Source organism: Cupressus sempervirens, chromosome 2 (genome assembly GCF_028749045.1).
Source record: "Cupressus sempervirens isolate cs-2001-9-10 chromosome 2, ASM2874904v1, whole genome shotgun sequence".
Taxonomy (NCBI): Eukaryota; Viridiplantae; Streptophyta; class Pinopsida; order Cupressales; family Cupressaceae; genus Cupressus; species Cupressus sempervirens.
In genome coordinates, this window is record NC_143119.1 from 531,687,802 (window position 1) to 531,713,802 (window position 26,001).

The following is a 26,001-nucleotide window of genomic DNA, read 5'->3' on the forward strand; positions in this document are numbered from 1 at the left end:
TCAAATGACTTTTTTTAAAAAAATCAATAGAAAAAAACCTTATATAATACAATATACAATAAAAAATTAAAAATGAAAGATCTCTAACCTTTTGTTGAGGCCCCATCAAAGATTGCTGACAAATAAGGTGGGTTAGAGGTTGAGGAAGCCAGACAAAAATTGTATTAGAGAGGGAAAATGATGTTTTTGTTTGTTGTCTCTAGTTTTCAGCATGAAAAATGGCCCAAACCCATAGGATAATAAAATTTATTTTTACCTATAAAAATGTGATTGCATTATTAACAACTTAAAAAATGATTGTATTATGAAAAAGTTGAAGTTTTTAAATATTATTTTTCTTGGCTCATTACCAAACTAAATAGCATTTTTAATTTTTATAAAATGTACATGTAAGAGGAGTGTCTTATGCATAATTTTGACTTTTTTGCACTGTGTCCACTTTTTTGTAGATAATTGCAGTGCACCCACCCCAAGAGAAGAAGAATGACAATCAAGCATAGTTGAAATCAAAAAGCACATCTAATGATGATGAGGAAGACACTCTCCTAACTTATATACAAGCTATAAATATAAACTAGAATGAAACTCTAAAATGAAAACTAACATGAAGATGTAAAGTGCAAGTTAGAAGGGTCCATTAGATAGGTCCTTGTTTTTATCATCGAACCTTAAAATGTGGGAATCTAGCATAAGCATAAAATACATAGAGGTCAACATGACTCACTAATAGATTCCCTAAGTTTAATATTTCAAGATTACACATGTACTAAGGTATAAGTGCAAAGATAACCATGAGTGTATGACACAACGAGGGTAAGAATGGCTAGGGCCAAAGGCACACCTAACTATCTAAACATCTTGCGAAGTAAATATAAAGAATTAAAATAGCATAGAGAACAACACCAAGGAGAGAAAGAACCCCAAAAAAATTATTAATTCATCCAATTATCAACAGACATGCCTAGTTGTAAGGCCTTCTAGGTTATGGTCAAATACAAAATAGAACTTCAAAATCCATGATCCAATTACAAATTCACTATTCGAGGAACATATTTTCTCAACTCTCCAAGTAATGCCTAACCTAAACCTAAAAACCCCTATTTTTACTTTCCAAAATGGCTTATAGAAGATTATAGATCAGTAAATAATAGAAATTATGGCCTTAAAATAGTCTATACACATCACAAGACAACATCCTAATATTAAATTCATGATCTAAATTAAATACATTAGTCATCTCACATGAGGAACCAATCATAGAAATACTTAGTCAAAGAAGGACTGGAGCATCAACAAATATCAAGTTTACTCAGTACACAAGGGAACACTCAGCCATCAAAGTGCTTGGTCAATACTAGACAGCTCAATCAACACTAAACAAGTCAGCCAATACTAAGTAACTCGGCCAACACTGAATGACTCGGTCAACACTAAACAACTTGGGAGAAATTGTTTCTTAGAAAACATTGAAACTCAAAATTAACTAGAAAAATAAACCAAGATGATAAGGATTACAAGGCAACCCAGGATTCTCCTATATCAAACAACTAGAATTGAAAGAAATAATTCTCTTGAATCATGCAAGTGTCACAACCTGAGTGAAATCTAGCTTAGATTAAGAAATCCATGTAGCATCTTCAATTGGTCTATTTTTCCACTTCACCAAATATTCATAGTAATATTTTCCTCTTGTTCTTTTATCGACTCTCTAATCCAATAATGTTCAACATCTTCAATCAACTTTTTAGGATAATCATTTGGTACAATGACTTTATCATCTGACTCATTATACTTATGTAAATTAGAAACATTGACTATAGGAGATATATCCATGTCATTAGGTAACTCAACTTCATAAGCATTACCATTTCCAAACTTTCTCAAGATCTTACAAGGTCCAAACTTCTTCATTTTCAACTTACCATATGTTCCAATAGGAAATTTTCCTCTCTTCAAATGAACCATCACCTCATCATCAACTTCAAAAACATGATGCCTCCTAGACTAATCTGCATTCTCTTTATACTCTTGATTACTTTTTTCCAATTCCAACATCACTTCCTCATGCAAAAACTTCATAAAACTAGAAAATTCTTCCCCTTCAACACTTCTCTTCTCTTCACTACCAACATCCCTCAAATCTAATATTCCTCTAGGTTGCATTCTAGTAACCATCTCAAAAGGTTTTTTTCATGTACTCCTATTTAGAGAAGTATAATATGGAAACTCATATTGTGCCAATACCATATCCCAATTACTCAACTTAGCTCCAACTAAACATCTCAAAAAATTACCCAAGCTTCTATTCACAATATCTGCCTACCCATCTATCTATGGATGGAATGTAGAACTAAAATTCAACTTAGTATCCATCTTATTCCACAAAGTCCTCCAAAAGTAACCAATAAACTTACTATCTATGCCAGAAATAATATGTCTTGGTAATCCATGCAATCTAACAATCTCCTTGAAGAAATTATTAGCAACATGCACATTATTTGATGTCTTCTTACATGGTATGAAATGTGCCATCTTATAAAATCTATCCACAAAAAAAAAATGGAATTATTCCATCTTGATGTCTTAGTTAACCAAAGAACAAAATCCGTATTAATGTTACTCTGAGGTTTCTTGGGAAAAAAAAAGGTGTATACAATCTAGTATTTTGACTTACTCCTTTTGTAACTTGAGAAATTCCACAACTCCTTCCAAACTTCTAAACATCCCTATACACCAATGGCTAATAGTAATTATCCTTAAGAAAACTTAGTGTCTTATCAATTCCAAAATTTCTAGCCAAACTACCACAATGCTTTTCCTTAATCAAATTAACTCTCATAGAACTTCTTGGTATACACAGTTGAATTCCTTTGAAAAACACACCTTCTTGAATGAAATACTCATCAAACTTACTCATTTGACATGATAGATTTGTTTCTCTACACTATCTCCATGCCTCATAAAAATGTGGGATGGTATCATATAATTCCTTCATCTCATCAAGACCAAGAACTTCAACCTTCATTTTGGTAAAAAAAGAACATCATTTTCTCAATGCATCAACAACTTAGTTAGTAACACCACTTTTATGATTTATCACAAATGTGAAGCTCTGTAAGTAGTCAAACCACTATTGGAAACTTACAATTGGAGCAATTGTTGTTTTGCCATTGATCTCAAATCTATGGATGAGACATATTGCTACCTAATCTAAATGTCATACATATTTGATTGATAAAGAGGATTTGAGAAGTTACTCATACCTATAGCACCTAGAGGAAAGGTTGAAGTTATGAAAATAAAGTTACAATGGACATTTGATTGGATAGACTTTGATAAAGAAAAGTAATTGTTAATGTCAAGAAAGATATCTATAAGCTAAGCCGAGTAAAAGAGTAAAATACAAAGGAGTATCGAGTAATGCTAGTGTCAACCAAGATACAGTTAGTGTCAAGAAAATCTAGTGTTGACTGAGCATTAGCATCAACCAAAAGAGTTAGTTGATGCCAAGTTAGAAAATCTTTAAAGTGGCCAAGTATAAGAATTTAAATATTTTTGAGTCACGATAAGAGAACAAATTCAAAGAAATTGTTGATCAAGTCAACTCTATTGAGTTCTTAGAAGATGTAAAATATGTTGAAGTTAAGATTGATGAGTTGGATCATTAAATTCAAAAAGGTGATTAGGTAAATACCTAACATACATATTCTAGAGAAGTTTCTAGAGATGATAAAGATGATGGACATATACATTGAATCAAGTTGAATCTGATCGTAAACCCTAAGATCTATAGTGGATGTAGAAAATGGTAAAGCATGAATTGCTTATTTAAAGAGATACAAAATGATCATTTAGTGCAATGTCTAGTCATGTCTAGTTGAGCCTAGCCAAGCCCATCCAATGTGTGTGTAAGCAATTTTGTATGTGAAGAAAGACATATAGAGAAAGTCTGATAAAAAACACACAAGATGTAAATATCAAGCTAAAGGGGAAACCTTGTAGATATAATGTTGTTTTTGTATAAGTGAATCCAAGTAGAAGGCTTAAGTATTGATGAGAAGAGTGGACTGATTACTTGAAGGGTGACCAAGCAGACCAAGATTAGAGATAATAGTGAAAGGCTTATTACTAAACCAACATAAGGACCGAAAAGAGATCTAAACTATTGAGCTGTCATTTTACACGATGCTAAATGGTAGGAATTCTTGCAAACTCCTCATTTGAAAAGTTGACCTTGTGAATCAACTCTAAGGTTCTAGGCAATCTTACAACCTACTAGAATCTGCTCAATTGAAGATAAATGTGAATGTTCATGAGGAGGCCTTTGCTGGTTCATTTTGATTTTGGATGAAATGAAGAATCTACACATTTTTTCAAAAATAACACTAAAAAGAACTATCTTTTTTTATTTTTTGTTTTTTATGAATGCAATCTAAAAGTGCAGCTAGTAGGAAATCCTATTCTAAGTATGGGGTTAATAAAGAAAATAACAAGAACTTTAAAGAAAATAACATGAAATTCAAAGAAAATAACATGAAATTGAAATCCTAATGGACATAAGCTACAGAGAACAACATGTTTGCAAGTTAAGCTTTCAAAGAAATTGGTAGGTAAACAATGAAAATAGGAGCAACACTTCCTCAATTCCACTGATGTAATCATCAGTGAGAAACTTAGTAATCGTATGATGTTTCACTCTTCATCAAATTGCAAGGTCATAGAAAGTGAACTCATGCAAGACAAAGATTTATGCAGGCATGATTCAATGATTTCTTCTCAAGCTAGATATGTCAGCAGAATTTGTAAACTATAGCAAAAGCTAGAACTAAAAGATTGCACAACCAGAAACAAAGCAATAAACCTTTGGCTTAGTCACAATGCCATGAACAAAATTCACAAAAATTTGACACATTTAGGCAAGAATTACTACACTTCAAATGCGATCACCAAAAGCATAATTTTATTGCAAAATAACGACAGCCCTGATTACATATTACAATCCATTATTTATAAGAAATCATCTCCTCAATTTGTGTTGAGAGTGAGAGATATTCTTCATGCAATAAAATGCTTTTAATCAATAAAAAAAACTAATTATATACAAGCTACCAATTTAAGTGGTGCTTAGTAGGACTCCATCCATATTTTTTTCATTAATTGGATGCATGAGCCTTTATGTGTCAAAGAACAAACAATTTATGAGAGAAAAAGAATAAGAAAGTCTTTAGTCAAAGTAGAAGTGTCTAGAAGTGTCAAAAATAGAAGCTAATCCTTTACTGGGCATCGTTAAAAGTTAAACTACTATTAGAACGTGTTTTCAATGCATGGAAAGCTCTATTTTTGAAATTAGTAGTTAACTATTAGTGCACCTCTTGAAAAGCGCACCTACTGAAAATGTGCACCTGCTAAAAATGTGCACCTCCTAAAAATGTGCACCTCAAAAATGTGCATTGCTAAAAATGTGCACCTCAAAAATGTGCACCTACTAAAAATGCACACCTCAAAAATGTGCACCTCCTAAAAATGTACACCTGCACACTTTTGCACCTTGAAGGTCCAAAAATGCAAAATTTTACTTAGTACCAAAAATGAAATTATGACTTTTGGGTTTTGTTCGCCTTCATACTAAAGCTATGTCTGGATGTTTGCCCTTGAATTTCTCAATAATCTCAGTGACCTTCATTGCATCTGATAAATCCAACCCATTATATTTATCTTTGATCTTTTGCCTATAATTGTCTACCTCTATATGGGTATCTGCAAAATCCCCAAGCTTGGCATTGAGTTCTAGAAAAGATTCTTCTATTTTGAAGGCCTACCGGATGTCTTCATCAGTATAAATTTCTTTAAAAATATTTTTGAACCTCTGAAAAAGTGTACTTTGATTCCTTTGATGATTTATAACCTCTTTATAGCCAAAAAAATTGCATACATTTGAACTCCTGCTTCTTCTACCTAAAATTCCAAGCCACCCATGTTGAATCTTGTCATTGCATAAGATGAGGAACATGTTCTGGTTCATGTGTCCAACCTCTATATCTTTGATCTTTTCTTCTCTCCAACTTGACTAGGTGATCCAAATTGTCCAAAATGATCAAATGTTTGAAACATTTTCATAAAATTTTCTAGGCATTTTTGAATGGTTTTTTTGGAGATCTTCTGCTTGAAATTTCAAGTTGAAAATTTCATCAGTCCCTAAAACTGGGCAGCCAAAGGCTCCCTGTTTTAGAGACTAAAATTAGATCTTCAATTCTTTCCAATGGTGTAAATAGTTTTGAATTCTAAGCTCTTAAAAGTTATGACCCTGACAAGTTGAGGATGTCCTTTTTACCTACAAAAGAAACAAACATTAGTCTAGAGAGTTGAAAATGCTTAATTAATAAGACCTAACATGACAAAAAATACTGAGAATGTAAAATATATCGCAAAACTTGTAAAAAAATCATTTTAGCCTCTAATAAGAAAAAAAAGAGCACACCAAGTGTACCTCAGGGGTGCGCTAGGTGAACCTTGTCCTCGTCAATGGTTTAATATATGAGAATGCACACCAACACACCTCATGGGGTGCATTAGGTGCACATCTCACATATCCTTTCTAATGCATGATGAGTATAAAGGTACATAGGTGCGCACCTTCTTTTTGTCTACTTTTCTTTGAATTTTGGTGCACTAGCGCACCTGGGGAGGTGCACTAGTGCGCTATTTTTTCTTTGCAAAAATGACTTATCCTCTTTGATGATGATTTCGAGAATATAGTTTTTTAAACCAAGATCTAGATCTTGATTAATGACAGGAGGAAAAACCCTAGAAAACACTCAAACCCTAGACTAGGGATCCGAAAAGCTAAAAGAAAAAGTAGAGGTCCCCATTTCTAGGGGAAATGTGGCATGCATTGTGAAACCACAACATGAACTTACAAAAGTGAGTTGTAATCACTCAAATCAAACCTAGTATTTTTCTTTCTCGTCATTGTAAATAGTCTATATTGAAATACTTTTAATAAAGGTTGACGTAATAGTCATTTGAAGACTTAATAGTCAATATAAATCCTATAACTTGGGGACATTCTAAATGGAATGATCAAAGCCCTCATACAAGGCCACTCCTAATAGGGTTCTTAAATCCTCTAACCAAGTCACATCTAATAGTGTGTTTTGTGACCTTTAACATGGTTGACTCCTAACAAAGCTCACTTCAAAAGAGTAAAAAATAGTGACATGTTGCTGGTGGTTTTTCCCAAATTGGGGTTCCACTTAAAATTCTAGTGTCAAACTATGATGAATGTTTTATGAATGTTTTCAATTGGTAATTTTTTCATTATGCAATGCAAGTTAAATTTTATCACAATTTTATAGTAGTGACCGAACAACAATAGGATAAGCATAACAGTAAGTTATTAGCTCTTAATTGTTCAAGTGGTACATGACCTTGAGTAATTGATTCACCCACCCTCTCAATTATTATAAATAATTCTAACAAATGGTATAAGAGCTTAGTGCTTTAAGAAAAAAGTTTCAAGGTACTTATATATAAAGATCATCATGAATAAGAGGGATGTACCTAAGCTGAATAAAGAGAGCTTTCCTACATGATAGACCCTAATGAAGCTACACATATCTAGTATTAGTGATGTTGTTCTCAAGTTTTTGGACAATGAATATGTAGAAGTAACAACTTCTCCTCTAACTTTTGATGAACTGAAACATAAGTTAGAACACAACAAAGTAATGTTAGATATTGTCTCATCCCTAATAAATATTGAGTTTGATGACCTAAAAGATTGCAATAGTGTAAAAAATATGTGTGATAGATTGAAGACCATAAATGGAGGTGATGACAATGTTCTAAGAAAAAGCCTAAGAAGTAAATTTGATGACATGAGAATGATGGAAAGTAAGAATATAGTACATTAATACACAATAGTTAAAGAGGTTGTTAATTCTATTTGAGGTGCACATGGAGAAATCAAAGATGAAATAGTGATAAGTAAGGTATTTAGGACTCTACTACCTATCTATGCCATTAGAATCTCTAAAATCCAAGAACTGAGATGCACTCTTGGTAACAAATTGACCTCAGAAGGTGTAATTTGTAGAGTTACTTCTTTTGAGATGTCTAACTTTAATTAATATACACCTACTACCATTGAATCTTATTTCAAGTCACAACTTGTTCTTAGTAAGAAGAAAAGAAGATATGTAAAGAGTGAAAGTGATAGTTTTGATGATTAGATTTATGAACTAGAAATCCTCATTGCAAAAAGGTTTGGAAGAGGAAGAGGTAAATACAAAGTTAAATTTCCTATTATTTCTTTTTCATGCAACAAAGTTGGTCATATTGCGTCTAGATGCCCTAACAGTGAAGATAAGGATGAAATGAAGGAAAGCAAGTACAAAGGAACAAGAGGTGATAGAGAATCCAAGAGGAGAAAGGATGAAAAAGGTAAGAAATCTTGTTATATTGATGAAGAAAAGACTAATAATAAGTTTTTGAGCAATAATGATGAAGCTGTGTATGTTTCTATGAAACAAGATTCTGATGAAGATGAGAAAATTTTATTAATTTCTTATGTGAAAAAAAGTGATAGATGGATAATTAATAGTGAATATTCCAATAATATGATTGGTGATAAAGAAAAATTTGAAGATATTGGTTTGTGCAATAGTGAATGTGTTAAATTTGGTAATGATATCCCATGTGTTAGAAAAGGAAAATGCATTATTCAACTAATGGACAAGATAACATGTGGTAATGTTTACAAGGTTGAAGGACTTAACTACAATTCGTTGAGTGTTTCAAAGTTAAAAAAATCAAGTTATAGAGTTGAATTTCAATATAGAAAGCCTAAGATACATGATGATGATGGTAAGCTAATTAAAACTAGTGAACAGATGAGAGTTAACTTATTCTATCTAGAGTTATCAAGTGAGCCATGTATATTTGCACAACAAGAAGATGTCTAGTTTTGCCACAAAAGATTATGTCATGTGAATTTTGACAATTTGGTGAACAAAATCAAGATGAAGAAAGTAATAGGACTGCCTAAACTAAAGAAGCTGACAATGTTATGTGTAAACAGTGTCAACTAGGAAAGATGACAAAGTCTATTTTCAAGAGCAGAACATATATTGCAAGTGATATTCTTGAATTGGTTCATACTGACCTATGTGGACCTATTGGTGTTACAAGTTAGTGTGGAGATAAATATTTCATTCTATTTGTAGATGAATATTCTAAAATGATGACTATGATGTTTCTTAAAGTTAAATCTGATGCTTTTTGGTTATTCAATTGGTATTTAGCAAGAGTTGAAAAAGGAACAAGTTAGAGTCTAAAGTGTTTAAAATTTGATAGAGGTGGCAAATTCATTTCACATGAGTTCAATACATTTTGCAATGAAAGAGGAATCAAAAGATAGATTTCAGCACCAAGGACTCCTACTTAAAATTTGATAGTTGAAAGGAGTAATATATCAATAATGGGTTGTGCAAGAACACGAATGATGGAGAAGAGCATGTCACAAAGATATTGGAGAGAAGCAGTTAGTACTGATTTCTATACCCTAAATAAAGTTCAAGTGAAGAAAGGTACAAATGCTAAACCTTTTGAACTATGGTACGGTTATGCTCCCAATGTTAAATATTTCAAAATCTTTGGTAGTAGATGCTATATAGTAAAAGATAATAGGAATGGGAAGCTTGATGCAAAAGTTATGAAGTCATATTCCTATATTATTCCACTAAAAGCAAAGCTTATAAGTGTTTAAATTCTAACATTAAGTTGTGGAAAGTGCAAATGTTAGAGATGATGAGTTTGCAAAAAGAGGTGATACTTCATATAATGAAGAACCTAAAGACTATAGTACATTCATCTATGTGGATGATGATGCTTCCAACACTCAAAGTGAAGAAACGAGTCAAGTTGTAAGTTCCCATCAGACAAGAAACGATGGAGTGAAAATGCAAATTGATAAAGAACAAAGAGTGGGTGTAGAACAATAGACTGAAGATGATGATTCATAGTGAGGAAATGTTGACCATCAGATGGTGCATGCCAAACATTCCAAATTTGAACTAGAACCAAACTATGGAAGTGGAAACAAGCCTAAGATTATTTTTCTAGATTAACATGAAGAAGAACCAAGAAGGAAACTACCTGTGTTATAAAAATATGTCAAAAGACATCATAATCCTTATCAAATCATTGGTGATGATGAATCAAGTGTAATGACAAGAAGAAGACTCAAAGATGATATATGCTTATTATGTGAGTTTAAGCCTAAGACAACAAAAGATATTTTAGACAATGAAGATTGGATACAAGAAATGAATAAAGAAATTGACTAGGTTGAGAAAAATAATACTTGGAAATCAATCTTGAGACCTAAAAACAAAAATGTCATTGGGAAAAGTGTCTTTTTAGGAACAAGCTTAATGAAAATGGTGAAGTAATAAGAAGCAATTAAAGTTTGGTATGGAAATATTATGCACAAGAAGGAGTTGATTATGGAGAAACTTTTTCTCTTGTCGCTAGAATTGAAAGAGTCAAAACTCTTCTTGCATACTCAGCCTACAAGAATTTTGAGGTATATCAAATGGATGTCAAATCTACATTTTTAAATGGTATACTAGAAGAAGAAATATACATTGAACAACCTGAAGGATTTTTAGATCCAGAGAAAAGGAACATGGTATGTAAATTAAACAAATCTCTTTATGGATTGAAGAAAGCCCCAAGAGCATGGTACAAAAGACTACATAATTATTTAGTGAAAATTGTTTTTGAAAGAACAATGATAATACAACCTATATTTGAAGAATCTTAAGAAAAATGAAGTATTATTATCTAAGATAGTTGTTGAAATAAAAAAAGTAGCTTTAAATGTTTATGTTTGGCGAAATCAAATTCTTTGTTGGATTACAAGTATGTCAAATGAAGTTTTGTATTTTTATTTCATAATATAAATACATCAAGGAAATATTAAAGACTTTTGGTATGGAAGATTCAAGGCCAGTGAGTAAACCTATGTCTATAAGACATAAGCTTTCTAAGAATGATGATTGTACTGATGTGAACCAAACCCTATATAGATCCATCATAGGAAAATTACAATATGTTGTTCACAGCAGGCTAGATATTGCTTTGGAAATTCAAACAGTTGCTAGATTTTTAGAAAATTTTAAAGAGAATCACATTATGGTAGTGAAAAGGATATTGAGATATCTAAAAGGTACACAAGAGAATGGATTATATTACAAGAGGAGTGATATATTTGAACTAAAGGTTTTCATTGACAAACAAGAAGAATAATATGATGATAGAAAGTTAGTGGAGTTGCATTCTTTCTAGGAAAGAGATTGATGTCATGGAGAAACAAGAAGAATAATTGAATTTTCCAATCAACAACTAAAGTTGAATATGTGGCAGTTACAGTGAATTGTTCAAACATTATGTGGATCAAAAAATTATTGAAAGGTATGAAAGAATAGATTATAGATCTAGTAGTTACCTATTTAGATAACACAAGTGCTATCAACATTTCAAAGAATCTAGTGAGACACACTTAGACAAGGCACATTGCTATCAAGTATCACTACTTGAGAGAATTAGTTCAAGACAAAGAAATGAAGTTAGAATATGTGAATAAAAAGGAACATATTGCTGATATATTCAAAAACCCATTACCCAAAGAAGCTCATGAATATCTTATAGTTAAACTAGGTGTGATTCCCCTAAATAAAGCTAGTTAAGAAGACAATGTGCATTGTATCCCATGTGGTAATCAAAACATTCTACACAGTGATGTAATATAACTATACTTTTGGACATACCTAAGGTAGAATACTTCAATACAACATAAATATATCAGTCATAGACAAATGAAAAATATCATCTAGACATTCAAAACCAACATAATTTAGATGTATGAAGAGTTTTGAAGCTAGGAGAGCTACATGTCTTTGGCATTGTTTTCAAAGAAGGAGAGATTATTAAAGAGAGAGGGGGAGTTTTCAAAAATTTCTTGGATAATAATTAGAATGAAACCAAGGATATTGGTCACTCATGGAAGTAAAATATTTTGGATTGTATGGTAACTTAGCTACTACTAGTATTCAAATACTTGAGATGTCATCAATGCCAAAGAGGGAGATTGTTGGAAACTTACAATTGTAACAATTGTTGTTTTTCCATTGATGTCAAATCTATAGATAAGAAATATTGATACCTAATATAAATGTTATATCTATTTGATAAATGAAGAATATTTGAGAAGTTTCTCATAACTATAGCACCTAGAGGAAAGGTTGAAGTTATGAAAAGGAAGTTACAATGAACATTTGATTGGATAGACTTTGATAAAGAAAAGTATTTGTTTATGTCAAGAAAGCTAAGATAAGCTAAGAAAAAGAGAAAAATACTAAGGAGTGTTGAGTAATGCTAGTTTCAACCAGGCTATAATTAGTGCTAAGGAAATCTCATGCTAACTAAGAATTAGCATCAACCAAGAAAGTTAGTTGATGTCGAGTTAGAATAGCTATATAGCTATTGAGAATTTTAGTGTTCCCTGAGTATCATAATTTAGAGATTGTCAAGTGATAGTAAGAGACAAATTCAAAGAAATTGTAACATCAAGTTGACTCAATTGATTTCTTGGAAGATGTAAAACATGTTGAAGATATGATTAATGAGTTAGATCATTAAATTCAAGGAGATGATTAGCTAGAGACCTAACATACAGATTCTAGAGAAGTTTCTACAGGATGATCAAGATGATGAAAATATACATTGAATCAAGCTGAATATGATTGTAAACCCTGACATCTATGGTGGGTGTACAAAATGGTAAAGCACACATTACATATTTAAAGAGATTAAAAATTGATCATTTGGTGCTACGTCCAACCAGGTCTAGTCAAGCCTAGTTAACTCCAGCCAATGTATGTATGAGCAAGTTTGTATGTGAAGAGAGACATTTAGAGCAAGGTTGATCAAAAACATGCAAGAGTGTGGATGGAAAGCTAAAGGAGAAAGCTTGTAGATATAATGTTGTTGTTGATAAGAAAATCAGAGAGGAAGGCTTAAGTGTGTATAAGAAGAAAGGATTGATTTCTTGAAGGGCAACCAAGTAGAGCAAGATTGGAGATGGAAATGAAAGACTTATCAGTGAACCAACATAACGACCAAATAGAGATCTAAACCTGCAAAAGTGTTTTTTAATCACACAGAGAAAACCTACTATTTTCTCTCTTATTATTGTAAACACTTTCTATTGAAATCCTTTTAACAGAGTTTGACCTAATAGTCATTTGAAGATTTAACAATTTGTGTAAATCCTTTAATTGGGTGACATTCTAAATGGGATGATCAAAGTCCTTTTACAAGGTTACTCCTAATAGGGAAATTAAATCCGCTAACCAGGTCATATTTAATAGTGTGTTTTGTAACCTTTAGCAAGGTTGTCTCCTAACAATTCTCAATTCAAAAGAGTGAAAAAGAGTGACATATTGCTAGTGGTTTTTCCCAAATTCACAAATTGGGTTTCCAGGTAAAATTCTAGTGTCAAACTATGATGAATGTTTTATGAATATTTTCATTTGATAATTTTTTCATTATGAAATGCAAGTTAAAGTTTATGACAATTTTATAGTGGTGACTAAGCAACAATAGGATACACATAACAATAAAGTGATTAGTGCTTAATTGTTCAAGTGGTACATAGAGACCTTGAGTAACTGATAGACAACCCCCCCCCCCCCCCCCCCACCCCCCCAGTTATTCTAAAAATTTATTTAAAATGGTATCAGAGCTTAGTGCTTACAAAAGAAAAGTTTGAAGGTACTTAAAGCTAAAGATCATGATGAATAAGAGGGATGTACCCAAGCTAAACAAAGAGAACTTTCTTACATGATAGACCCTAATGAAGCTAGACATCTCAAGTATGAGTGATGATATTTTCAAGTATCTAGATAATGAATATGTAGAAATAAAAATTTTTTCTCTAACTACTGATGAACTGAGACAGAAGTTAGAAAATAACTAATCAATGTTGGAGATTACCTCATCCCTAAGCTATGTTGAGTTTGATAACCTAAAAGATTGCAATACTACAAAGAAGATTTGGGACAGATTAAACAACATATATGGAGGTGATGAAAATGTTCTAAGAGCTAAATTAGAAAGCCTATGAGATATATTTGATGACATGAGAATGCTAAAAGGTGAGAACATGGTATAATACTACACAAGAGTTAAAGAGGTTCTTAACATTAGACTGGGTTGTCGTTGCATCAAAAGACTAATCTATCAATGGCTAATACAACCACTCAACTTATAGTACACATGAGACACTTAATCCATTGTCATGAATCCTTAGCGGGAACAAATTTCCAACAATCTCGTGCTCAATGTTACCCAAGGGTCTAAGGATTCAAACCTATCACCCAAGCTCTGATACCACTTGTTAGAGTGGGGTTGTTGTTGTGCCAAAAGACCAATATATCAATGCCCGACACAACTACTCAACATATAGTATATAGGAGGTTTATGATCCCTTGTCACAAATCTCAAGGGGAGCTCTGAACAAATTTCCAATAGTTAATGCTATTCGAGGTGAAAATGAAGAAATCAAAGATAAAATAGTGATAAGTAAGGTATTGGTGACTTTGCTACCTATATATGCCATTAGAGTCTCTAAAATCCAAGAACTAAGATGCACTCTAGGTAAAAAATTGACCTTAGAAGGTTTAATTGGTAGACAACTACTTTTGAGATGTCTAAATTTGATAATTATACACCTTCTAGCATTGAATCTTCTTTCAAGTCACAACTAGTTCTAAGTAAGAAGAAAGGAAAATATGTGAACGGTGAAAGTGATAGTTTTGATGATGAGATTGATGAATTAGAAGCCCTCATTGAAAAAAGGTTTGTAAGTGGAAGAGGTAAATACAAAGGTAAATTACCTATCATTTATTTTTCATGCAACAGAGTTGGTTATATTGTTGCTAGATGCCCTAATAGAGAAGATGAGGATGAAAGGAAGGAAAGAAATTACAAAGGAAGAAGAGATGAAAAAGACTATAGGAGGAGAAAGGATGAAAGAGGTAATAAATCTTGTTATATTGTTGAAGAAAAGAGTGATAATGAATCTAATATTATTGATGATGAAGTTGTTTATGTTTCTATCAAAGAGGATTCTGATGAAGATGAGAAAAATGTGTTAATTCCTTATGTGAATAAAAGTGATAGATAGATAATTGATAGTGGATGTTCCAATCTTATGACTAGTGATAAAGAAAAATTTAAATATATTGCTTCATGCAATGGTGGATGTGGTAAATATGGTAATGTTATCCCATATGTTATAAAAAGAAAAGGCATTATTCAAGGAACTGATAAGATAACATGTGACAATGTTTACTAGGTTGAAGGACTTAACTACAATTTTTTGAGTGTTTAATAGCTGAACAAATCATGTTACAGAGTTGAAATTCACAACAGAAAGCCCAAGATACATGATGATGATGGTAAGCTAATTGGAATTGGTGAACAAAGGAGAGGTAACTTATTCTGTCTAGACCTATCAAGTAAGAGATGTTTGTTTTCACAATAAGAAAATGTTTAGTTATGGCACAAAAGATTATGTCATGTGAATTTTGAAAATTTGGTGAATATTAATAAGATGAGAAAGTAAGAGGATTTCCTAAACTAAAGAATCCTGACAATGCTATGTGTAAACAATGTCAATTAGGAAAGATGTCAAAGTCTAGTTTCAAGAGAAAAACATATACTACTAGTGATATTCTAGAATTAGTTCATAGTGACCTATGTGGACCTATTGTTGTTACAAGTTACTATGGAGATCAATTTATTTCATTCTATTTGTAGATGACTATTTTAAAATGATGACTATGATGTTTCTTAAAGATAAGTATGATCCTTTTCAGTTATTCAAGTGGTATTTAGCAATAATTTTTAAAAAGGAAGAGTTTGAAGTGTTTGAAATTTGATAGAGGTGGTAAATTCATTTCACATGAGTTTAATACATTATGCAATGATAGAGGAATCAAAAGATAGATGTTAGCACCGAGGACTCCTCCTTAGAATGGCATAGCTAAAAGGAGAAATAGATCAATAATGGATTCTTCAAGAACATTAATGATGGAGAAGAACATGTCACAGAGATATTGGAGAGAAGTGGTTGGTAATAATTTATATACCTTCAATAGAGATCAAATCAAGAAAGGTACAAATGCTATACCTTTTGAACTATGGTATGGTTATGCTCCCAATGTTAAATATTTCAAAATCTTTGGTAGTGAATGTTATATAGTCAAATATAATAGGAATGGTAAGCTTGATGCAAAAAAGTTATGAAGGCATATTCCTATGTTATTCCACTAAAAGAAAAGCTTATAAGTCTTTAAATTCTAACACTAACAAAGTTATGCAAAGTGCAAATGTTAGAGTTGATGATTTTGTAGAAAGAGGTGATACTTCATGTAATGAAATATAATGAAGAACCTAAAGACTATAGTAAAACATTCATGTATGTTGATGATGATGCTCCTTGCACTCGAAGTGAAGAAATAAGTCAAGTTATAAGTTTCCATCAGATAGGGAATGATGGAGTGCAAATGCAAATTGACAAATAGCAAAGAGTGGGAGCCGAGAAACATACTAAAGATGTCGAGTCACAAATGGGTAATATCAACCATCAAATAGTTCATGTTGAACATTTATAACCTGAACTTGAACCAAAACAAGGAAGAGGAAATGAGCTTAAGATTATTTTTCTCGATGAATGTAAAGAAGAACCAAGAAGGAAACTACCTGTGTTAGTAAAATATGTGAGAAGACATAATAAACCTGATCAAATCATTGGTGATGTTGAATCAAATCTAATGACAAGAAGAAGACTCAAAGGTGATACATGCTTATCATGTGAGTTTGATCCCAAGACAATAAAATATGATTTAGACAATGAAGATTGGATACAAGAAATGAATGAAGAAATTGATTAGATTGAGAAGAACAATACTTGGAATTTAGTACCAAGACCTAAAGACAAAAATTTCATTGGGACAAAGTGGTTTTTTAGGAACAAAAAGAAATATTTTCTCTTGTGGTAGACTTGAAGGAGTCAAAACTCTACTTGCATACTCAGACTACAAGAATTTCATTGTATATAAAAAGGATGTTAAATTTGTATTTTTAAATGGTATACTGAAGGAAAAAGTATGCATTGAATAGATTTAAGGATTTTTAGATCCAAAAAAAAGGAACATGGTATGTAAACTAACCAGATCTCTTTATGCATTGAAGCAAGCCCCAAGACCATGTTATGAAAGACTACTTAATTACTTAATCGAAATTGGTTTTGAAATAACAAATGATAATAGAAACCTATATTTGAAGAATGGTAAGAACAATGAAGTATTGTTATCTGAGATATTTGTTGATGATATCATATTTGGAGTAAGAGAAGAACTATATAAATCATTTGTTAATGAAATGGAAAAGGAATTTGAAATGTCTATGTTTGGTGAAATCAAATTCTTTGTTGGATTACAAGTATGTTAAATGAAGTATGGTATTTTCATTTCACAATCCAAATACATCAAAGAAATATTAAAGACTTTGGTTATGGAATATTCAAGGCCAGTGTGTACACCTATGTCTATAGAACATAAGCTATCTAATACTCATGATTCTACTAATGTGAACCAGACCCTATACAATTCCATGATAGGAAAATTACAATATGTTGTTCACAGTAGGCTAGATATTGCTTTGGCAATTTAGATAGTCGCTACATTTTCAAAAAATCATAAAGAGAATCACATGATGGTAGTGAAAAGGATATTGAGATATCTAAAAGGTACACATGACTATGGATTATATTAGAAGAGGAGTGATAGATTTTAACTGAAGGCTTTCATTGACTCAAATTGAGATGGAAATATTGATAACACAAAAAACACTAGTGGAGGTGAATTCTTTCTAGGAAAGAGATTAGTGTCATGCACAAGCAAGAAGAATAATCAAAATTCCCAATCAAGAGCTAAAGCCAAATATGTGGCAGCTATAGTGAATTGTTCAAAAATTATGTGGATCAAACAATTATTCAAAGGTATGAAAGAAGTGATTATATATCTAGTAGTTACCTATTCTAATAACACAAGTTCTATCAACATTTCAAAGAATCTAGTGATTCACACTTAGACAAAGCAGATTTCTATCAAGTATCACTACTTGAGAGGATTAGTTCAAGACAAAAAAGTGAAGTTAGAATATGTGAATACAAAGGAACATATTGTTGACATATTCAAAAAACCATTACCCAAAGATGCTCATGAATATGTTGTTCACAATAGGCCAGATATTACTTTGGTAGTTGGGATACTTGCTAGATTTTTAGAAAATCCTAAAGAGAATCACATGATGGTAGTGAAAAGGAATTAAGATATCTAAATGGTACAAAAGACTATGAATTATATTACAAAAGAAGTGATAGATTTGAACTAAAGGATTTCACTAACTCAGATTAGGCTATAGAAATATTGATGATAGAAAAAGAACAAGTGGAGGTGCATTCTTTCTAGGAAAGAGATTGGTGTCATGGACAAGCAAGAAGTAGAATTGTATTCCCCAATAAATAGCTAAAGTCGAGTATGTGGTAGCTGCAATGAATTTTTCAAACATTATGTGGATAAAAAAAATTCTAAGGTATGAAAGAAGATATTACAGATCCATTAATATATCTGTGACAAAAATCTCCTTGTACTCTTTGAAAAACCTTTCAATTTCTACTAGCAAACGACAAACATAGTCAACTTCGACTATCTTCTTTTACTAAACCTCCATCTTTCGCTCAGCCATTACTATAGCCTATCACTTGACCTTTACTACCACAACTTGGCCCTCTAGGAATTATAGAAAAATAGATTTGGTTCCTTTTCATTTATTTTTCAAATTGATTTCCATTAAGCATACAAATTCTCATAGTAGTACAATTGATCTCATCATGAGACTCAATCAAAGGTAACAATTTTTTTCTTCATTCACTAAAAGAGTGTATTAATTTAATCTACCATCATGCATAGCATGTTTATCATACTTCCAAGGTCTACCCAATAGACTATGACAATAATCCATAAGCATAATATCACATAGCACTTCATTCAAATAGTTTCCAATCTTGAATTTCACAACACACGATATTATGCTATATTATGCTCATCCCCGATCCATGACACACGATAGTATTTAGGGTGCCTCAACCTCTAAAACTACAACTTTGTAACCAGCTCCTTTGATGCCAAATTCATTGAACTACCACTATCAAAAATTACTTTGCAATAATTTTCTGCCATCTAACATCTAATCTTGAAAAGACTTCATAGAAAAAAATTATCATCAACTCTTTTATTACACAAATTGATTCTCACCATCAAGTTTTCTCCAACCTCAGGCCCACTTGGTGAACCCTCAAGGTTTCCTTGAATCACAACATTTTTGTTACCTTTTTCATTTTCACCAGATTACCTACACTGAAAGGATCTATTCCCTTCTTTCTCACATCTGAAATAATTACCACAAAAACCACCTCTAGAATAATAATTACCTCTCCTTAGTAAGAACTAACACCTCCTCAATAATAATTACCACCTTTCCATTTGGTCTTGCCCTTCTCATTAGTTTTCTATTCATATTTTCCCTTATCTTATGTAGGATTGTCATATATGTCACTTTCTCCATAAGATCTACCTCTTCCTCTCTAGAATCTTCTACCTCTACCTCTTTATCTTTGTTTAAGGTTATTTGTCAAGATTTCTTCAACTTTCAAGGCATATTGATATGCTTCTTCAACACTTTCTAATTTCACAAAATCTATCTCATCTTGAATTCTAGATCTTAATCCATTCATGTACCTTGCAACTTTGTCAATTTGATCATACACATGTCTAGATATGATGTCATCTATAGAATTCCTTAGTATACTCCTTCACATTCATGTCCTTTTATCTCAAATTTTTAATTTTCCTCAACATGTTAACTTTTTAATCACTAAGAAGTAACTTTTTCTTAAACTTTTTCATCATTTTTGATTAGGTCTCGATCTTCTCTTTTCCTCTTCTCTATATATCAATTTGCAAATGCTTCCACCATAGTGATGCATGACCTTTCAACCTAGTGAATACAATGCTCACCTTCCTATTATTAGGATTTCCTTTAAACTCAAAGAAATTCTTTATATCAAAGATCCAATCCAATGTCACATTAGTGTCCAGTTTTCCATCACGAGGAACAACTTCCCTGACAAGCTTCAAATGTGCCATAGATAACACTCTCAACAATATTTTATCATCCTAATCTTCCTCAATTTCCAAATTATGGTTTGGTTTCATTGCTTCATCGTTAATCACATCATCAAGATGCACTCCTCGCCTCTAGGTTGTCTCCACAAAAACTAATCTAGTTGCAATTTGTCTCAACTTGTCCATAATAATAGTGTGAGCATTTCCTCTACCTTGAACAATCTTTACCAATAGTTTCCTAAAAGATTGTAACCCTCTACAAATTATAGGTCAAATCTACATATCTTCCACCCTATAACCAAATTCAACTTAGGGTTCTACACAATCCAATCTCCACAAGGATTAACATCAAGCAATGATACCACCTGGTGCAAAGAGGGTAAGGATAGCTAGTGCCAGAGGCACACCTAGCTATCCAAAAAACTTTTTGAGTAAACACAAAGGAAGAAAATAACATAGAGAACAACACCAAGGAGAGAAATAACTCAAAATAGTTTATTGATTCATCAAACTAGCAACATACATGCCTAGCTATAAGGCCTTTTGGGTTATGGCCAAATACAAAATACAACTTCAAAATCCATGACCCAACTTCAAATTTTCTATTCCAAGAACATGTTTTCTCAACTCTCTAAGTAATTTGTAGCCTAAACATACACACCTCTATTTATATTTGGCAAATAGTCTTACAAAAGATTCTAGATCATTACATAATAGAAAGGATGACCTTAAAATAGTCTATACACATCCAAAGACAAGATCCTAACATTAAATTTATGATCCAAATTAAATACATAAGTTGGCTCACACTAGAAACCAATCAAAGGCAAAATTAGTCAAAAAAGGAACTAAGCATCAACAAATATTAGGTTCACTTAGCACATGAAGAAACTCTCACGCACCAAAGCACTCAATCAATATTGGACAACTCAATCAACATTGAACAACTTAGTTGACACTGAACAACTTGATCAACACTGAACAACTTGGTCAATACTAATCAACTTAGTCAACACTAAACAACTCGACAACACTTGCAGCTTGACAACCATTGGAACTCACATTAACTGGCATAATGAACTAAGATAAGTAGGATTACAAGGCAACCTAGGATACTCCTACATCAATGTGGTCCTATGGGAGTAAACACAATGTAACAAACAAGGACATGGTTATAAATAACCTAAGTGTCCAAGGGGTAAAATAAAGAGACACTTAGGCTGACCAAAGCTACACCCACTAGTAGAAATCAAAGAAAATATGCTTCATGCCCTGAGTCCTCTAGTCAAGTGACAACCTCAAGAGACTAAGGAGGGAGAACTTAATGAAAATTTACACAAATCACACTCAAAGAAATATTCAAGCATATCTTAGTCATTTTAGTTTAAGCATGATGTAAAAAAGAAATCCAAGTGCTAACTCTCTAAGATTGATTCCTTCAAGTGAGAAATATTACACAATCCTAGACTGCTGACAAAGTCTAAACTTGAGACACTAGGTGTCAAGGAAAGTGTTGAGAAATATTATTTTGGAGATTTCACTAAACACTAATGCATCCTAGATGCTAAACACAACAAAGCTCATGCCCCCTAGACCTAGACAAAGACCAACTCTAAACCAAGATAGATGTAAGTTTAATATGGAGGTCAAAAGGGCTCATAGTCCAAATTAGTAAATTGATAGATAGTAGCACAAAGGTCTCAAGTAACACATGTTTCTAGGTTTTCACCACTCAAAAGTTTTATTTATTTATTAGGACCTTTTATATGTTTTGATATTTCAATTTTATATGTGATACATCAAAGCATCTATTTCTAGATTTATATGGAGATGATCATTTTTAGGACTTTTTTATTTTTAGGATTCTTTCAAAACCATATATCAATTTTATAAAAAAAAATTAGTTGGTTAAGATATGTACAAGAGTGTGGATGTAGGGAATATCAATCATATAACTTCTTTAGATGGAGTATATTAGTAGGCTCGAGGAGGTGATCTCCCTTTGATATAGAAATTGGATATGTGCTGGATTCAAAAGCACTCATGATAAAGTAAGAAATCAACCAATTAATTTCAAACTTTCCTTTTTAAGCTCCATTCTATTAAATTTTGGGATTTTATCTTAAGACCAAATCACCAAAAACATCTATGATGGAATTCTCGTAGACAAAAATATCTATGATGGAATTCTCATAGACATCCTCTTCTAAAAATCCCTCATGCAATCAATTTTTTTTTTTTGCATTCATCTAGTAATTGTAATTCTTTCATATGACAGGTTCTATAGTGTTCATTGGTGATAAGTCCTTTAATATTGGCCAAAGTGATGAGATTTAAACTTCAATAGGTAGCACAAAAATAACCCCATAGACAATGGAAAAGGGAGTATCTCATGCAGGTGTGTGTATGGTAGTTTTACAGGCCCACAAAGCTAGATTGATCTACAAATGTCAATCTTGTCCCAATTTACAAACAATCCAATGCAAGATTTTTAGGATCATTTTATTAGAGGCTTCTACTTGACCATTCCCTTAAGGATAATATATATAATACTAATGCTATTTAATCTTGAATTTATCGCATAACTATTTGAGATCCTTATTTTTGAATTGTCCTTCATTCAGTAATTATGGAGGAAGGCATACCATACTTACAAATGATGTGGATAAGGATAAATAATGACACTTGTTTCCCTATAGCAGTTGAAAGAGGTATAGCCTCAACCCACTTAGTGAAATATTTTGTGGTTTTGATGATGACCTTATGACCTCTAGAGGAATTAGTATGTATATGATCTACCAAATCAAAATCCCACTACAAAAAGGCCCAATGCAAAATAAAAGATATAAGATTTCTTTGAGGAACATGAATCAAACTCCCATGTATCTAACATTTCTCATAGGATCTAGCATGGCTAGTAGCATATATTTTATTTGTTGGTAAGTAGTAACTAGCACTAAATTTTTTTGGAGCTAGTGTAAGACAATTTGAGTGAGACCCATACAAGCCCTCATGGACTTCAACAAATGCATATTTAGATTCCTCTATTTACAAGTACCTAAGAGGTGTTCCATCTAAACGCCTCCTATATAGGTCACTAGAGATGAGGGTATATCAAAAATAATTATCAATAAGTTGCCTCTTCTCATTACAAGTTAAACCATCAAGGACAATTTGGTTATATAGGTCAGAGTAAATATTGGCATAGGAGGAGGAATCGTGACCAATGATAATGCAGATGACATGATTTTCAAGTGTGTTATAGGTAGGGTAACATAGTTCTTCTACTAGGAATTCATATCTAGAATCATGTTCTTCTAGTTGTAAGATGGAAGCTAAAGTATCCATAGCACAAACCACTTTATTCTCAAAACCTAGGAATCTCTTGGAATATGATGATGGAAAATTAATTCTTAAGATCATCGATCATTTTTTTCTAAGGATCCTAATTTTCATCCTTTTTTTATAGTCATCATTTGTTTGATTGATAATCAACTGAGAATATCTAAAGACATGTAACTATGTTATCCTTCATTTAGTTTCCATCTTAATCTCATTCGTAAGATCATCATACTTATCTATATTATTAGTACATGGGAACGACAATTTGTATGACTTGGGTATAGTATAATGTTGAGGAGTAAGAAAAAGAACTCTAATACCAGCTCCATTCTATATATGACAACTATTAGAGAAATTTTTCTAGGTGCATGCAATCATTTTCATGAGGGAAGAACTAGGGAAATCAATTTGCATTGGAGCATTGTCTTGAAGAGGAAAATTTGCTAACTAATTTGCATAACTTGTCATTTAATAGCCTTACATTCAATATACTCAATATGAAATTATGAGACAATAATCATCCATTTCACAAGCTAACTAGTAAGGGTAGCCTTAATCAATATATATTTTAATGGGTCAATCTTTTTTACAATGTGCACAAGCATGTAGTGTCCTAGTTTTTGGGATGCAAAGAGTATAGAAAGGAAATCATTTTTAATTTATTGCAATTGACCTCATAGGATACTAATTTTTTTTGTTAACATGAATGCTGATGATACTACATTGGGGGATTATTCTAAGCATTGGAGAGTATTGACATGTTGCATTCATGACTATGTTTTTCATTGATATAAATATAGTAGTTAGTCTATGAATACTGGCAGAATCATAGACATAGATCTTAGTTTTATGGACAATGTTTTGATTTTCTGGTGATGCACATTCATGGACATGATTGGTACATTATCCTGATGATGTGGTTGAATATGCAACATGTAAGTCAAATACATAGAGAAGTTGTACCTAATTTATAGAGAGTAGTACAAAGATAGAGAACCTAAGAAGTAGTTTCTTATGTTTGCATTATATCCTTTAACAGTGATATAATTTATTAATGTGCAATAAGCTAGTGACTAATGATAGTATTTTGATGACATTAGTAGATGTGAAAGCCCTAGTGTTGTATGTGTGAGAATTTGTATACACTATGAGTTGACAGTATGTTTTAATTATTAATTAATTAATTATCTTATTATAATTTATTGGGAAAACCTCAAGGTTGACTGAAGGAATTATTTTGAAGATATGGTATAAAGAAAAGATATGTTCCTTGTTTGTAATATGCATATGTAGTTTTGATCATTGTATTAAGAATAAAGTGTGAAAATGAATAGAGTGTTTACTGAATGTGAGTAAGTAATCCAAGGTATTATTGGATGAGAGATTTTTTATCTAGTTACAAGATCAGAAGGAGTGAAAGTCTAGTTGATATGAAATAAAGAGGAAGGAGTAGTACTTTTGATTTCTATTATTCTACAAGGAATAATACAAAGAACATTTGGATACTAGGTTCATTGATCTTGTCCTTGAAGTCGTTTAGGTAGTAGGTCTAGCTATCTTCCACAACTCTTAACAAGGTTGGCACGACTCCTAATAGGGTTGGTACAAATCCTAACAATATTGGAATCTCCTAACAGGGATTTAAAGTCTCCTAAAAGGGATTGATATGTACTAAATGTTGTTTGGGAGATCAGTGGAAAATCGTTTTAGAAAAAATAGTCCTAAGTCTGATGGAGAAAATTTTGACATCCAAAAGATGGAGCTTCTTGATGAGTTATCAAAATTGTGTATAGAACTAAGTATTCAGTGTCCAAATCTAGAATCCCTTTTTTGTACACAAAAGAATAGAAGCACAAGTAATGACAGATCTAGAACTAAAGAAGAAAAGAAGTTCAAAGAAGGTGTTTATTTACTTATGAAAAGAGAGCCATAAGGTATGATTTTTTCATTTATTGGACATGTAAAGAGTTTGGTCATTTTTCATCTAGTTGTCCTAAGAGAGTAAGAAAAAATAGAAAGAGTTCACTTTCAAATGAAGATTAAAAATTTAAAGAAAGTATGGAAATATTATTGAATGAATATGATGATAAAGATAATGAGCTTGAATTGGTGGAAGTAGTAGAAGAGATAGCTTTGGTAACTATTGTTGATCCAAAGGCTAACCATGAAAATGTGGAAGGTATCATTGATACTAACAATAATTTGTAGAATGGGAACAAGATTAAAGAGAAAAGATCTAAGTCTAGAGAAAAAGAATGAGTTGAGTTGATAACTCCTAGCAAAAGTATATCAAAGAATAATCCTCCTGGATAGAATAGTGGGAGCAAAAACAATCACTAGT